The sequence below is a fragment of the Protopterus annectens genome, chromosome 13.part0 (assembly GCF_019279795.1).
Source record: "Protopterus annectens isolate FY-2018-M chromosome 13.part0, PAN1.0, whole genome shotgun sequence".
Taxonomy (NCBI): Eukaryota; Metazoa; Chordata; order Ceratodontiformes; family Protopteridae; genus Protopterus; species Protopterus annectens.
In genome coordinates this window covers 1,189,385,490-1,189,403,584 of record NC_056747.1, presented here as the reverse complement: position 1 = coordinate 1,189,403,584, position 18,095 = coordinate 1,189,385,490, and the positions used below count along the sequence as shown (strand labels likewise).

The following is an 18,095-nucleotide window of genomic DNA, read 5'->3' as shown; positions in this document are numbered from 1 at the left end:
TGGCTGAGGTGTGAATTTTGATGGAGGAAAAGGAAAGGCACTTGTGAAGCATCTCAGTTAAGTATTGAATAATCTGATGTAAATTGGGCACTGCTGTAGCCATCCCTTGAGTTTGATTCCAGGCACAGAATCTTTTCCATTTTTCAGCATAAGATTTTCTAGTACTAGGCCTCCTTGCCTCCAAAATGACATCCAACACTTGTTTACTGAGGGATGGTAATGGAGAGATTAGATAATTAGCCAGGATGCCAGGTTCGGGGTTTGAAGCTGAGGGTGCAGAATCTGGCTCTCCTGCTGAGACAACAGGGTAAGGGTCTGAGGTAGGTGCCATGGGGCCAGCTGTGACACACTGCGCAATAGGGGGTACCAGTGTTGGCGTGGCCAGTCTGGTGCAATAAGTACCATCCTTGGTTTGTCCTGTTTGATCTTTAGTAGTACTTTGGAGAGGAGAGGCAGAGGAGGAAAGGCATAAACTGATAGATTTTTCCAGATGAAGGACACAGCATCCACTTTCCAAGCTTGTTTGTGGGAAGTCCTTGTGCAGAATATCTCCAGTTTGGTAGTTCTGGGGGGAGGCAAACATCTCTACATCTGGGATCCCCCATTTATTAATCAACATGTTGAAAATCTTTGATTCCAGTTTCCACTCATGTGGGTCCATGAGATTTCTGCTTAGTTCGTCTGCCAGAGTATTTAGTTTTCCTGGCAGGAATTGAGCCTGTAGATGAACTTGGTAGCTCAAGGCTGTGTTCCACAGAGCCATGGCTAGTCTGCAGAGGGGGTAAGAATGGTACCCCCCTGCTTGTTTATGTACTACATAACAGTGGCGTTGTCTGTCTTTACCATTAATTGTCCTGGAAGAATGTGGTCCTTGAAGGCTGTCAGAGCATTCTGTACAGCTAACATTTCTTTTTGATTGATATGCAGGTGCATTTGACTTGGGTTCCCTTTGCCCTGAATGCACTTCCCTGCCAGTTGAGCCCCCCATGCATAGTTTGATGCATCTGTTGTTAGGGTTTGGGCAGCAGGGGGTAGAGTGAATGGTAGTCCCTTGTTTTGGTGGCAGGCCTCTGCCCACCAAAGGAATTCTAATCATAGGCAAGGTATGATAGAAATCATTGCTTCTAAATCCTGAGAATGTTGACACCATAGGCTTTTTAGATACCACTGTAGTTTCCTCATATGCAGTCTTGCATATGGAATTAGTAGAATGCACGAGGCCATGAACCCCAAGGTTTGCAGTATTTGCCTTGCAGATAGCAGGGTTTTTGTGGCCACTAGTTTGAAGTAAGTTGTCAAATGAATTTGTTTCTCTGGTGTGAGGAAAGCCATCTGGGAAGTTGTGTTCAAGCTTGCTCCCAGGAATATAAGTTTCTGACAGGGTACCAGATGTAATTTCTTTTCGTTTATGGTATACCCCAGACAAGTTAACACCTTTTGTACAAATGCCAGATGATTCAGAAGTATATCCTGACTTTCTGCCTGAATTAGACAATCGTTCACATATGGGTATATTTGAATATTTCTTTGCCTGCAAAATGCAATGACTGGGGCTAGGCACTTTGTGAATACCCTGGGCGCAGTAGATAAGCCAAAGGGCAGTGCAGAGAACAGATAGTGCATGCAGCCTGCTTTGAAGCATAGGTATTTTCTGCAAGACTTCCTGATTGGGATGTGCAGGTAGGCTTCCTTTAAATCCAGTGCTGCCAAACAGGCATATTTGCCCATCATGGGAAGCAACTGGTGAAGAGTTAGCATCTTGAATTTTGGAATCACGAAAAAGGTGTTTAGGATAGACAGGTCCAGAATAGGATGCCATGAGTTATCTTTTTGGGTACCAGGAAAAGTCTTGAGTAGAAACCTTGTCCCTTTTCCTCTTCTGGTACAGTCTGAATAGCCTTTAATCTTAAGAGAGAGAGTACTTGCTTTTGAGCCTCTGCCCACTGATTTGGGGGTAGATCTGGCCAACCGTTTGGGGTCGGTAACGTGTGGAATTGAAATCTGTATTCTTGGGAAACTATGTTTAAAACCCATTTGTCCTGAGTAATGAGTTCCCAGTTTTTTGCTTTCAGAGCAATCTTTCCCCCTAAAGGAGCAGTCAGTTGAGAAGTGCTTGCAAGTTTTAAAGTTAAGTCATTGAGACAGCTTACCATAGGGGGGAGTCTTACTACTCCCTGATTTGGAAGTGGGAGCCCCCCACTGCTTAGTCCTGTGCATACCCTGGGACTGAAGTCTGGGTGTTCTGCTGGTTCTGAGTTTGAACTGAGAAGGCCTGGAAGAGGCAGGAAAGGACTAATTTTTTGAAGGCCAATGCCTACTCAATCTAGCTGGCTGCACTTGTAAGAAATCTTTAACAGTTTGCATAGATTTAGCTTTTTCCTCCATCTTTTTAAGAACTTCTTCTGCTTTGTCGCCAAACAGGCAGTCCTGATTTAAGGGATCATCCAGCAATTTAGTTTTAACATGATCTGGCAAAGATTGCTCCTTAAGCCAAGCATGCATTCTAAGTACAGACCCAGTGACAGCAGTCCTGCAAGATGCCTCTAGTGAATCAAAACCACATTGCAAAGTATGTTTTCCAACCTGTTCAGCAGAATGCATTAAATCCTGTAAATCCTTATTTTCAGCACAATCAGGATCAACATAATTTTCTGTTTAAACAATCCAATAACATGCTGCTGATACTTTAACATATGAAACTGGCAATTTAAGGCCCTGATGGCCAAGGTTGCAGAGGTGTATACCTTCTTACCCCATCTATCCAGGGTCCTGGAATCTCTATCAGAGGTGGTAGGATTTTTGGCAGTAGTAGCCTTAATGCCCTTGAGTCCCTGTGAAATGGTCTCAGGATCCGCAATAGGATTTTTAAAAGGGAACTTGTGAGAATCAGGAACCCTGTAATATCTATCAGGTTTTCTGGGAGCAGGAGGTAAAGAGTCAGGGGCCAAGCTAGATTCCGAAAAGGCATCATCAACAATGTCCAGCACAGGAGGGATAGCTAAAAGCCTGTGTTGGGGCAGGAGTAAGAAATCTCTAAGCCTCTTTTTAGAATCAGAGTAATCCCGGCTTTCCCAGTGAAAATCTCTCTAAGAGTATGCAAGGTTTCACCAAAAGAAAAATCCTCTGGGGGAAAAGCAGAGGGAATAGAGTCCTCTGCATCATAATCCTCATAGGTGGATAAGGGTAAATCCTGGTCATCAGAGGAGACAGAAATTTCAGAATCCTGGTCAGAAGTATCATAAGCAAATTCAGTCGTAGGTCTCTTAGAGGGAGAAGGTTGGCTTCCTCTGATTAAAGTAATAAGGTCTTCAGCCATTCTTATCATTTGTTTGTTAGGCATAGAGGCCTGACCATGCAGTCTGTGCATCAGTTTCCAAGGCATGGTTCAAGTTTTAGGTCTAGAAGAAGAAGGTGGCATTGGTTTAATATGCAAGTCAGTAGGCCTGAATACACCCTCAGAAGCTGGTGCCGGCATAGTGGCTCCAGACCCATCCAAGGTAGAGATATCAGCAGGTTCCACAGTTGAAGCATCTCGCGGCATACCGGACTCTAAATGGGTCTCAGTAGAGGCCTGCTAATCTGAAGTAGCGGGTATCAATGGCTGCAAAAGCGCCTCACTGAGTAGTGGCGAAATGGCGACTAGCTTAGGAGAAGCGTCATCAACAGCTTTGGACCTAGGCGGCCTGTCTCTGTCTTTATCTTTGCGTTTTTTCGGAAAGTCGGTAGTTGGGTGGCTTACTGAAAACATATCTGGATAATTGAACCGAGTACCAAAATATTTAGAAGCAAAAATGTACCAACGACGAATAGTACGTGGTTTAAATAAGGCACAAAACCGAAAGCAAGGTACGTCGTGGTCAGGGCCTAGGCAAGGAATACAGTACGAATGAAAATCTTTATGAGGTATTTGCTTTCCACAAGACATACAATTATTGACTTTTACTGACATCGGTTTAGAGCAACAAAAAGTTTCCCCAACGGGGTACTTAGCTTTAGTTGAAGACTTTGGTTCTGAAACTCGAAAATGAAAATTTCAGGAGTCGGCCGACTGGCACTTGTGAACTGCTTCTGCTTCGGGCACCGCATGGAAAGAAAGACTGATGTAATAGCATCGGCTGTATGCTTTATACCCCTGACTACCTGACGTCATGGAAGATGAGACAGCAACTGAGGCAGGACCCAAGACTTTGATAATAAGGCCGACTGAGGGTTTCTGCAAGCAGATAACCCAAATTTGATGACTGCAACAGTGAAACACGAAGAACATCAGTGAGAGAGTGCAGCCTTCTTTTGACCTTTTAAAAGCTTTTCATGTTTAAAACAAGTAAAGCTTAAAGTAAACCACAGCTGGATCCTTTAAGGGCATTCTTCTTTAAGAACACCCTTTGTATCTGTGTGTGTCTTTCTTTTCTGCATTCCACACATATAATTTAAATACAAGACATTCTTGCAGACTGCTGCCTGCTGCGAAAGTGTGTCTATGTGTGTGAACTGCCCTAGTTAAGGACGGGAGTTTAGTTAATTTCCTCAAGCTCAAAACATGTACCTTGGTTACAGGAAACAATAGCCTGAATCCTCTACATCAACTACCAAACTACTAAAAAAGTGCATGTCAGTGCATTTTCACGGTATTAAGTTTCAGTGCATTTTCAAGGAATTGTGAGCTTCAAGGGAAGAGAAGTTTCCTGCTGCTCATACTAAGCCTTTTTTCAATGTGCAACTGTTTTGTTTAGCAAATGGTCATAGCATATCAGGTAGCATACTTCTTTTGATGTAGAAGCTTGTGGAGTATACCCCCCACAGCAAGTTGATGAATTACTGTGTTGTATTTAAGGGGGTGGGGGGTGTTGCAGTCCTGACTGTGGCTTCCTTTGGATGAGATGCCTAGTAACTATGAACCTGTTGTTGGTTTGCCATCCATTCCCTATTGCAATATTATCAGTTTACTGATTTTTTTCAATTACACATTGACAATTTATTCTTCAAGGGCAGCTGGGAATGAATTTGTAGATGAAATATAAAGTTCTTTGCTAGCAGCAACCTCTTCATTAGTTACAGGTCTCTTTAATGTGGGATTATTCAGTTGTATTTTACTTCCGCAGAGATTGTGCATATTGAATGATATTGGTGGATTGTAATGACAGAAGTTTGACAGGCAATTTATGGTTGAAATGCTCTGAAATGAGCAGTTTTGCCATTATTAGCTCACATATTTTGTTTCATTGCTTACTGAAAAAATGTTTAAAACTACAAATTTAAAAAACACTCTAACAAGTGGTGCTGTACTATAACAGGAATATAATTTAATACAGTCAGGAAGGTGAATCAAAGAACACATGCATGTATGCATGGTCCTAAAAATGTGTGCAAGGGGCCTACGGTTTGAGAACATCCCAAAGGTAAACTTTATCCACCACTGGTCAGATGTATTTTCTTTGAATGTGGGTTTTAATGCAGTTCCAATTAATGTGAATTTTAAGGGCAGAGAAGCTTACTGTTAATGCTAAATTTGTTTTCATTGTGAGACTGTATTGTTTTGTTTAGCAAATATCTATCAGTGTTTATGCTATAAAATTTGAAATAAAAGTTTTAAATTAAATACAAATATCTGTAATCATTGTAGAAGTAAAGTAAAAATTAGTATGCACACTGAGAGGTTTGAACGGGGTTTATAGTAACTGGAGAGAAAGCCAAGTAATGGAACACTGGAATGGCTGCAAGGGGGGGGGGGGGGGGGGTTGATCCATTACCCTGCTTAGGGCTCCATTTGACCATGATTGGGCTCTGAAGAAAATGCTTTCTCTTGCATGTGTCCATGTGCCCATGACATACATGAAAACGTGGTACAGAACTGGAGGAAACTCAAAAGAAACTTACAGACAAGACCAGAGAGAGAACCACAGTTACTTTTTAAAATTAACAGTAGCTTTTAAGTTGTACACTAATACAATGCAGTGGACAGTTTTGTAGTGGAAAGTTTTTTTATTTGTTTAACTGAACCCAGTGAACTAGATTAATCACAGCAAGTCAATCAGCCAGGGCCTTGTGGACTACCAGACTGAAGGTAAGCAGTTTGTTTAATGTGAATATAACCAGATTTCTTTCTGAATTTTGCAGAGAGGGAGGGGGGATGGTGGCTAGGTATGTGTGTGTGTGTTTTTGCATTAGTTTAAATATTTTAAAGTTTGGCTAGTGTGTGTGTGTGTGTGTATACATTTGTTTAAATAATTTGAAACTGGAGTTTTATGTTCTTTTTTCACTGTAGTCTTCTGCCTTCTTTTTAGGTCGAGTGGGGGTTAGCTAGCTGGGTTGTGGATTAAAGTATCTTGCCCTTTCACGTTTTCAGCTTAAATTTTGCCATTAAGTCTGGCAAGTGAATATTTGTGTTAATAAACTGGAACATTTGTATCCTTTTTTGGAGGGGGATAGCCAGCTGTGGATGTCCTTTTCACTTGGTTGGTTTAAATTCTACCCTTAAGGTACATTTGTGTGAATAAATCTGAATATGTATGCTTTTTTTGGGGGTGGTAGTAACTTTGTCCTTTTCAGGTTATTTGAAAGACTGGATAGTTTGCATTTGTGTGAAATAAATTGAATGTTTTTGGGTGGGGAATGGCTAGCTGTGCTATGGGAACCTATCCTCCTCATTTACTCAGCTTAAAGTGTTATTAAGGGCTGGCTAGTGTGCATTGCTGCAAAATAAATTAGAATATTAAACTGATAAGAACAGATACTACACATGATCTTAGCCAAAAGGCCGAGAAGCTTGTCTTCATTTGGTTTTGATATAACCCTAATAAAAAGGAATTGAAAAAAAAAAAAAAAAAGAATATTTATGCTTTTTTTTTCTTGGGAGGAGGGTGACTAGCTGGGTTGTTGATGAAATGACTGGTGCTCAGTTAAATGTTGGGCATTATCGGCTAGTGTGCATTTGTATGAAATAAAATGGAATATTATATGAAACAATTGAAACTGCCCCCAGTTTTATAGAATGTTTTTGTATTTACCTAATATGTTTGGTCTGCAACTTAATCTCATACAGTTTGCTTAGCTTATACTATGCCTTTACATGACTAGTGTGCATTTGCATGAAATATGCTGCAGTCTTTACTCTCTTTCTCTGGGTGCTGTATTTGAAAAAAACAAGTTAAAATGGTTCCTGGATTTTTGCTGAAAAAATGAAAAACAGGGACAATGTTTACCAGTATAATTATGCTATAAGGAAAAGAGTAAACATGAATGCTTTTGCCAAGCATGCATCGTCATGCACAAATTTTAATGATTTTTTATTTTTTATTTTTCACCAAAGTGTGTGTGTGTGTGGGGGGGGGGCTGGTCTATTCTTTTGTATACAAATAATTTTATTGGCAAGTCTCTTTCAAAAGCTGATAAGACAAGCCCCAATGATTGCATTTCTATTAGTAGTTTTGTTATTCAGATAAGCATACCAGAGTGAGTGGATTGGTTGATTTGTATTTACTGAGGTACACTTGAAAGGTATGAGTCAAGTCTCTGCTACTCAGGACCTAACATCTTGCATCCTGACTAATGCTGTTTTCTGGAGCCTTCAATGGCTGTCTATATGGTCTCGTATTATCTTCAGAGGACTGGCCTTTTTTTGTTGACTAGCTCTATATGTATGGGATTGTAGGAGGTAAAAACTCCAAGCGACCACCACATCTGTGAGCATACAAAATTTACTACACCAAAATAAAAACTGGATAAGCCCTTTCACAACTTGTGCTTCATCAGATCCAAAATATTTGGATTCATTCCGTCCATAACAACTGACTGAATGTAAGCATCAGATGGCCATTTGATAGGATTGACTCGAAGCAAAAGCACTGAAGTGAAGGTAATGAGTTATCATCTATTATTTAAAACTACTGGGTCTGGTAAGAGTTCTGGTGGTAGCAAGTTTAGCAGTGTAGACAAATCTTTCCTAACCACAATGAAAGTACAGTTGTGTACACTTACCATAAATGTAGATGTTCCCAGTGTATTCACTATTGCAGATATCACATTTGGGTTATCTGCCTACAGGTAGCCCTCAGCCAGCCTGAATACCAGAGTCTTCAAATTTCTGAATCGGATGCTGTCGCTTCTTCTATGATGTCAGGTTGTCAGGGGTATAAAACATGCAGCCGACGCCGTTACATCAGTTTTTCTTGCTCCAGATGTCAGGTGTCCCCACAATAGGAAGCAATTATATGGTATGGTACACCCCTATCAAAAAGCAAATACACAAGAAAAAATATCCATATACCAAACAAGAAGGAAAGGTACAGGCAAGAGAAGTCAGGGGGCTGGAGGGAGGGTAACCAGGACTGCAACAGTGTATACGCTCGAACATCTACATTTGTGGTAAGTGTACAAAACTGTACTATGTTCTTCGTGTTTCACTGTTGCAGTCATCACATTTGGGTTGATTCCCAAAGCTAAGGAAGGGAGGAGGTAGTTAAATAGCATTAGGGCCAGCTATTAAGCCCTGAAAGACTGCTGTGGCAAAACCAGCTCTGGATTTGGAAAAGATAGGCAGGTGGTAATGCTTGGTGAAGGCATGTACAGAGCTCCAGGTAGCAGCTTCCAGGAAGTCCCTTGTAGGGACTCCTCTGAGAATTGCCATAGAGGTGGATGCAGCCCTGGTGGAATGTAATCTTATCCCCTGTGGGGTAGGTTTTCCATGGTGCCTGTAGCAGAAGTGAATGCAATGGGCTATCCATTTGGAAATGGTTTGTTTTGAAATGGCCTTCCCCTCTGCCCCTGCAGCAAAGCCAACTAGCAGCTGGTCAGATTTTCTGAGAGGCTTAGTCCTGTCCAAATAGAATCTAAGTTGTCTGTGCACGTCCAAAGAGTGCAGTATCCGTTCACCTTTGTTTTGTGGATTAGAGAAAAAAAGTAGGCAAATGAATGGACTGGTTTAGGGCCACACTAGACACCACCTTGGGCATAAAGGAAGGATTAGTCCTGAGGGTAACCCTGTCCATATGGAAGATAATGAAGGGTTCCACTGCCATGAGGGCCTGTAATTCTGGCAACTCTTCTTGCTGAAGTGATGGCTAGAAGTAAGTCTGTTTTCCAAGAAAGGAATTTCAACTCTGCTGTTGCAGCAGGCTCAAAGGGGAGAAGAGTGAGCTTTTCCAATACAAAGTTAAGGTCCCAGGCTGGAGTGGGAACTCTCCTGGGGGGGGGGTCTTATATTTTTGACCCCTCTAAGGAATTGTTTTAGCAAGGGGTGAGATAAGAGAGGTGGCTCAGTATTATAATGTGCTGAACTGGCAGAGGCATGAATCTTAACTGACGAGAAGGATAGGCCCTTGTGGAGCATCTCTGTTAAGTATTCTAGAATATGAGGTAAGCTGGGCACCGTTGTGGCCATCCCCTGAGCCTGGCTCCAGAAGCAGTATCTTTTCCACTTTTCAGCATAGGATTTTCTGGTACTTGACCTCCTTGCCTCCAGAATGACATCCCCCATCTGCTTACTGAGGGATGCTAGAGGACAGCTCATGGAATTAACCAGGCTGCAAAGTTCAGGGTTTGAAGCTGAGGGTGCAGAATCTGACCCGCCTACTGGGACAGTAGGGAAGGGGACTGAGGCAGGTGCCATGGTTGTAGCAGTGTCAGACTGCACAAGAGGGGGTACCAGTGCTGGCGTGGCCAGTCTGGTGCAATCAGTATTGTTCTTGGCTTGTCCTGTTTGATCTTTAGTAGAACGTTTGAGAGGAGAGGCAGAGGCGGAAAGGCATAAACCGAGAGGCTTTCCCAGGTAAAGGACAGGGCATCCACTTTCCAAGCTTGACTGTGGGGTGTTCTGATGCAGAATTTGTTCAATTGGTAGTTTTGAGGGGAGGCAAACAGGTCTACCTCTGGGGTCCCCCATTTGTTCCTGAAGAGGTTGAATATTTTGGATTCCAGTTTCCATTCATGTGGGTCCATGAGATTTCTGCTTAGGTCATCTGCCAGTGAATTTAGTTTGCCTGACAGGAATTGAGCTTGTAGGTGCACTTGGTAGCTCAAGGCTGTGCTCCACAGAGCCATGGCTAGTCTGCAGAGAAGGTAGGAGTGGGTTCCCCCCTGCTTGTTTATGTACCACATAACTGTGGTGTTGTCTGTCCTTACCAATAGTTGTCCTGGGAGAATAAGGTCTTTGAAGGCTGTCAGAGAATTTTGTACAGCTAACATTTCTTTTTGGCTGTTATGCAGGTGCATCTGTCTCGGGTTCCTTTTACCATGAATGCACTTCCCTGCCATGTGAGCCCCCAATGCATAGTCTGATGCGTCTGCTGTTAGGGTTTGGATGGCAGGAGGTAGAGTGAAAGGGAGTCCCTTGTTGTGGTAGCAGGCCTCTGCCCACCAAAGGAACTCTGTCCTTAGAGAAGGAATGATAGGAATCATTGTTTCCAGGTCCTGAGAATGTTGACACCATAAACATTTTTGATACCATTGGAGTTTCCTCATATGTAGTCTTGCATATGGAATTAGCAGAATGCAAGAGGCCATGAACCCCAGGGCTTGCAGTATTTTCCTTGCAGATAGCTGTTTTTTTGTGGCCAATAGTTTGAAGTAGGTTGCCAAATACACTTGTTTCTCCAGAGTGAGGAATGCCATCTGGGAAGTTGTGGTCAAGCTTGCTCCCAGAAATACAATCTGTTGGCAGGGTACTAGGTGAGATTTCTTTTCGTTGATGGTGTACCCCAGTGAGGATAGAAGTTTCTTTACAAAGGCCAGGTGCTGTAAGTCCTGGCTTTCTGCCTGAATCAGACAATCGTCCAGATATGGGTAAATTTGAATATTTCTCTGCCTGCAAAATGCAATGGCTGGAGCTAGACACTTTGTCAACACCCTGGGTGCAGTAGATAAGCCAAAGGGAAGTGCAGAGAACTGAAAGTGCATGGAGCCCGCCCTGAAATGTAGGTATTGTCTGCAGGATTCTCTTATTGGGATGTGCAGGTAAGCTTCTTTTAAGTCTAGGGTTGCCAGCCAGGCATCCTTGGCTAGCACAGGAAGAAGCTGTTGAAAAGTCAACATTTTGAATTTTGGAACCACCAGAAAGGTGTTGAGAGTAGAGAGGTCCAGGATAGGACGCCAGGAGTTTTCTTTTCTGGGTACCAGAAACATTCTTGAATAAAAACCTTGTCCCCTTAGTTCTGCTGGGACAGGTTGAACAGCCCCGATACTGAGAAGGGAGAGAACATGCTGTTGGGCCTCCGCTCATTGATTTGGGGGGAGGTCTGGCCAACCATTTGGGGTTGGTATTGTGTGGAAGTAAAATCTGTATCCTCGGTAAACTATGTTTAAAACTCATTTGTCCTGGGTAATGAGTTCCCAGTTTTTTTTTCATGCAGGGCAAGCTTTCCTCCTAAGGGAGCAAGTAGTTGAGCAGGGCTTGGAAGGGTTAAGGTTAGGTCATTGTCATTTTTCCATAGGGGGGTGGCTTACTACTCCCTGCTTTGGAAGTGGGAGCCCCCCACTGCTTAGATCTGTGCGTAGCCTGAGACTGATGTCTTGGTGGTCTGCTGTTCCTAGGTTTGGACTGAGAAGGTCTGGAAGGGACTGGAAAGGACCAGTTCTTTGAAGGCCAATGCCTACTGAATCTGGGGGGCTGTGCTTGTAGGAAATTTTTAACAGTTTGCATAGATTTAGGACTTCCTCTGCTCTGTTGCCAAAAAGGCAGTCTTAGTTTAAGGAAGCATCCGGTAATTTAGCTTTAACATGATACAGCATGTTTTGTTCCTTAAGCCAAGCATGCCTTCTAAGTACAGACCCAGTGACAGCAACCCTGCAAGATGCTTCTAAAGCATCAAAACCACATTGCAAAGTATGTTTACCGACTTGTTTTGGAGAATGCATTAAATCTTGTAAGTCTTTGTGCTCAGTACAATCTGGAATCAACATAATTTTCTATTTAAGTAGTCCCATAATATGCTGCTGATACTTTAGCATATGAAACTGGCAATTTAGAGCCCTAATGGCCAAAGTAGCAGATGAAACTGGCAATTTAGAGCCCTAATGGCCAAAGTAGTAGAAGTGTAAACCTTCTTACCCCATCTGTCTAAGGCTCTAGAATCTCTATCAGAAGGGGTAGGGTTTTTGGCAGCAGTAGCCTTAATGCCTTTTTGTTCTTGGGAAATGGTCCCTGGATCCGCAGTAGGATTCTTAAAGAGGAACTTGAGAGTCAGGTACTCTGTAGTACCTGTCAGGTTTTCTGGGAGCTGGAGGTAAAGTGTCTGGGGTAAGGCTAGATTCCAAGAAAACATCATCTACAACAGCCAGAACAGGAGGGATAGCTAGAGGCTTGAGTTGAGGTAGAAGTAAGAATTCTCTAAGTCTCTTTTTGCACTCAGAATAGTCTTGGCTTTCCCAGCGGAAATGCTTCCAAGGGTATGCAAAGTTTCACCAAAAGAAAAATCTTCTGGAGGAGAAGCAGAGGGAATGGAATCCTCTGCATCAGAATCCTCATAAGTAGATAAGGGCAAATCCTGGTAATCGGAAGGAGCAGAGATATCAGATTCCTGATCAGAAGAATCAGAAAGAAAATTGGTTCTAGGTTTCTTAGAGGGGGAAGGTTGGCTTCCCCTAATTAAAGTAATAAGGTCTTCAGCCATTCTAAGCATTTATTTTTTGAGGCACATGGGCCTGAGTCATCGGTTTGGTCATCGGTTTTCTAGGCATAGTGCAAGTTTTGGGCCTGAGGAATTTGGTATTTCTAGTGGAAATGATGCTGTTGGTTTAATATGAAAGTCTGTAGGCCTGAATACACCCTCAGAAGTCGGTGCCGGCACAGTGGCTCTGGACCCAACCATGGTAGAGACATCTGCAGGTTCCATAGTCGAAGAAGCATCTCACGGCATACCGGACTCCGAATGGGTCTCAGTAGACGCCTGCAAACCTGTAATAGTGGGTATCAGGGGCTGCAAAAGCACCTCACTGAGTACTGGCGGACTGGCGACTAGCTTAACCGAAGCATCGTCGGCAGTTTTGAACCTATGCGGTCTGTCTCTGTCTTTATCCTTACGTTTTTTTGGAAGATCGGTAGTCGGATGGCTTAATGAAGTCATTTTGGAGTACAGAGATCGAAAACGAAAAGCTACAAAAATAGCCCAACGACGAATAGTTCAGGCGTTGAACAAGGCACAGAACCGACAGTGAGGTACATCGTGGTCTGGGCCTAAACAGGTGATGCACTAAGAATGAAAATCTCTATGAGGTATTTGCTTTCCACAGGCAAGACAACTGTTAATTTTTTCTGACATCGGTTAGAGCAAGAAACAAGGACCCCCAACGGGGTACTTATCTTTTTTGAAGACTTTGGGTTTGAAACTCGAAAACGAAAATTTCAGGAGTCGATGACCGGCACTTGCGAACTGCTTCTGCTTCGGGCACTGCACGGCAAGAAAGACTGATGTAATGGCATCGGCTGTATGTTTTATACCCCTGATGACCTGACATCATGGAAGAAGCGACAACATTGATGCAGAAATCCTTAGACTCTGGTATTCAGGCCGGCTGAGGGCTACCTGCAGGCAGATGACCCAAATGTGATGACTGCAACAGTGAAACACAAAGAACATCCTCTGGTACTTTCTGTGAGGTCCCCAGATGTTTTCAGACAAGCTCAGAGATATAGTTCATCTAACATGTTCTGAGTCAGCTCTAAGATTTCCTTCTAGTGGACCATGCCTTGGATATGTTCCTCGGAAAATGCCCATGTAGCTTCCTCACAAGGTGCCCAAAACACCTAATCTAACTCCTCTAAGTGCCAAGGAGCACTGCTGTCTTAAATTCGGATTTGCCAAGTTCTTCTTTCTATCCTGGTGAGCCTGTATCTCTCCTGCAAAAGAAACTAAATTCTTCTACTTGTATCTCATCTTTTCAGTCACCACTCAAAGCTTATGACTATAGGTGAGAATGAATCTTAAAGTGACCAATAAATTGAGAGTTTTGTCTTATTACTAGCTTTCACTTCACTAGCACAGTCCTCTTAAATGCTTGCAGTACTACTGAACCTCCACCCATTCACTGGCCAGTGTTCTGAACCCCTCCCCACCTCCTACCTTCACTGGTGAGCAATATGTAAAATCCTCCCCAAGGGTATCTGTTCCCACTCATTTGCTGAAAACAATTGACTCTTATTTTGAGAGAACCATGAACTCTGATTTGGAGATACTGATTTCCATCCCAACCACTTCATACTCAGTAAGGGCATCACTCCAGTTACGTTTCTTGAGGCTAACAAGACAGCATTATCTGTATGTGACAAATATAGAATACTCAGATTAAACTGGATACAATCCAGATTTTAGCTGCATCTTCATATTCCATATGTGAAAATCATGACTGACAAGACAGAATCTAGGCAGAGACTTATTCCCACTTTGAATATGCTTGAGTTTGACTTACTACCAAGAATACATACACAAATCTTACTTCCCAAATAGCATGCAAAACAGTCTCAAACACTATTTAAATCTGAAGCAGTATACATTTTCACTCAACTTTAAAAACATGTAGCTGTCCAAGTAACAATCCATAAAGAAAAAAAGTGAAACTTTTTGTCATTTCAGCTTGCATGCCTTCAAAGAATTGTACAGAATGTATTTTAATAATTGTTAATTTTCTCTGCACTGCTTGTGAACCATCAACTATCCTGTGAGCAATCAGCCTATGGGAGAAGGCAAATTATGGGAGGCCATCATCCACGTAGCCATCGGGTATTTTGCTGCTATAGTACTAACCACTTGCCTGGAAGCCGATGTGAACATTTGCACAAGCAAGGGCTTGCTATGCTTTCCCCTGTGGGTGGGTACTTACCACACATGTTGCTTGAACACGGCTTGGCAGAGTGCTTCTCCTGCTCATATGTTTCATGCCATGCAGCTGTTCGATAGCAGATGGCAGTACTGGTTCAAGATAGACCACCCTCTTTCCTACCAAGATGGACAAGTCAGTGATGATTTCTCACTCACACCATCCCCTTCCTGCTTCCTCTAACACACAAGCTGTTATTCAGTCTCAGGTAGTCTGTCTCATAGGGCTACATCCCTCCATGCCATGGAGCCAGGCAACTGAAAACAACATTTTAATTGCACTGCTGTTATATGAAGTTATATAATAGACCTACATCATATGACTATGCTGCTTAATTAACTTTAAAACTGCACCTCAACAGACATTTTTTATATAGAATTTCTAGCCCTAGAAATGCATTGAACCTTAAAATAGAGCCTATTAAATACAAACTACTGAACAGCTTGCTTTTTATGTACCAATACAATGCACTGTCTCATTACGGACTGAGCAAGTATATTATATATTTTTATATTTATTTTATTTATTTGTTTGTAATTCCAATGAAGTCTCGCTGGGCTAGAAAATTATCCCCTTTTCAGTGGAGACCCAGGGAGAAAATCTCCAAATGCGCTAAACATTTAAACACTGAGGAAAAAGTACAATAACTGCCAGGGCTGGATCCGGCACTAGGCAATCTAAGCAGTTGCCTAGGGCCTGTTGCTGACATGAGGGCTCAGCCATGACATTAATTTAATTTTTTTAAAAAGTTAAATTTAATTAAAAAAAATTCTTACATGCCTTATGCTTTAAGATGATCTTGTCAATAAAATAACACCAGCAGAATTTTGATTGCCTGGTGGTATTCTCAAACACACATGAGTAGCAAGCTATTGCAAAGGAAAAACAGCAATTCAAATACAACACATGCACATGAGAAGTGAAACAAACTATTTTTATTATTTTATTTTACATTTGTTTACCGGGATAGTCTGACTGGATACATGCTCTTTTTCAGCGGAGGCCCGGGGAGAAAAGCTCCACATTGCAAATGCAAATAATAAGAAAAGAGGAACAATACAGAAGTAACAATACAAGACAACGCAATGTAAGGCACAATTACAATTTTAGGCTCATTTTATGCCATTTAACTAGCCAGCATTAACAAAACTAATTGGTGTGGTTTGTATTTATTACATGCTTGAGAAGCAAAACAAACTAGCCAGCCCTTGAAAAGAGTTTACTAGCCTACTGGGGCTAATCTGGTTAACAAAGGATAGTACAGTTGTGTAAAACCTTACCATAATAGTAGATGTCCTCTTACCTATTGCAGTATTTATTACATTAAGGATCCCCAGCCAAGGGCAGTCCGATGTCCAGCCACTATACCAAAGCCTTTAGGTTGCTTTAAGGTATGCCATATGTCACATGTATGCACCTCATGTGGGGTAGGGCATAAAGGTGACATCCGGATGTGCCATCCTCAGAACTAAGAGTCCCAGTAGGAACTCCAGTGCAAGGAAAAAAGAGGTAATCAGTACATTCAGAAGAGAAATGGACCATGGGGCAAAGGAAGGGAGTGAATACTGCAACAGTGAAGAGAAGGACATGTACCGTTATGGTAAGATTTTACACAACTGTACTATGTCCTTCCATATCTCTGTTGCAGTATTCATTACATTAGGCAGAGTGCCAAAGTTCAGGAAGAAACTTGGGAGGAGGAAGGACCAGATGAGCCCTCTAGGAAACCATGAAGGATGGCCCTAGCAAAACCAGCTCTAGCTCTGGAGATTCCACCCAACTTGTAGTGCTTGGTAAATGTATATACACAGAAGTCCAGTTATCTTCCTCAGGAATAGAGTTAGTATCCAAACCTTTGAAAAAGGCACCAGAAGAAGCCACAGCTCTAGCAGAATGAGTCTAACAGGAAAAGGAAGGCTCTTACCATGAAAAGAATAAGAAAAGGAAATAGCTTCTGAGATCCAAGAAGAAATAGTTTACTTGGATACAGCTAATCCTGGGGATCTAGGATGAAAAGAAACAAACAGCTGATCAGATTTCCTAATAGTCTTAGTATTATGCAAACAAAATCTGAGTTATCTATGTGCATCTAGTGTGTGCAGTACCCTCTCACTGGCAGACTGCGGAAAGGGGAAAAAAGTGGGCAAATGAACAGACTGACTAAGGGACAACTCATTAACCCCCTTGGGCATAAAAGAAGGATTAGTATGCAAGGACACCTTGTCCTTATGAAACACCAAAAAAGAGGCCAAGCCATAAGGGCTTGAAGCTCAGACACCCATTTGGCAGAAGTAAGGGGCAACAAAAGTACAGTCTTCCAAGAGCAATGTTGCAAGGAAGCTGAAGCAACAGGCTCAAAAATTAGACTGAGTCAATTTTTCCAAAACAAAATTAAGAACTCAGGGAGGAGAAGCAGGCTTCCTGGGAGGCCTAATATGAAGAACACATTTAATGAACTGTTTAGCTTCAAATCTAGAAGCCAAAGGAGGAGATAAAAGCAGACATGCAGAGATAGCTGATAAGTGGGCCTTAACAGAAGAATAGGCCAACCCAGCATTGAGCAATTCACACAAATAAGACCGAACCAAATAAACATCCACAGAAAGTGGATCCAGGTTATGAGAAAGACACCACACGGAAAACCCTCTTTCATTTGGACAACTAGGATTTCCTTGTTGTGGGTTTCCTGGCTTCCTGCAGGGCACTAAGCACATCATCAGAAAAAGGTATCTATGTGGAATCAGGATCACCCACACTGTCAGTTGAAGAGTGGATAGGTGGGGATGGATGGAGCCCTTGTCTTTGTGAGTTAACTTGTGATAACTGCCCTTGGCTAAATGCAGAAGAAGAGAGAACCAATGCTGTCTCAGCCAAAAGGGAGTCGCCAACAAGATTTTGAGAGAATCCTGTTGAATTTTGAACAGGACTTTTGGAATGAGGGGAAGGGGAGAGAACCCATAAAAAATCCCCTTCCAAGATAAAGAGAGGGCATCCACCTTCCAAACCACAGGACCTGGGACTTTGGGACAAAAAAGGGAAGTTGTCTGTTCAAACGTGAGGCAAATAGATCTATCTGAAAAGTACCCCACTGGTGGACAATGTCCAGAAACACATTCCTGTGAAACATCCATTCATGGGATTGAGTTATGGACCTGCTCAGACTGTCTGCCACAGTTCTGATCTGAGGGAATGTAGACTGCCTGAAGAGACATTTGATACTGGACAACAAGATCCCACACTAGGAGAGCCAACCGACAAAGAAAATAAGATCTTGAGCCGCCCCCCCC

At 42.4% G+C, this 18,095-nt stretch overlaps 1 protein-coding gene and 1 pseudogene across 1 annotated transcript in view; both read right to left on the bottom strand.

Moving 5' to 3' along the window:
• Positions 1-18,095, bottom strand: part of LOC122788034 (parathyroid hormone/parathyroid hormone-related peptide receptor-like) — a 916,427-nt gene that overhangs the window by 700,841 nt on the left and 197,491 nt on the right. The window lies entirely within an intron of this gene.
• Positions 6,671-6,769, bottom strand: LOC122788442 (annotated as a pseudogene).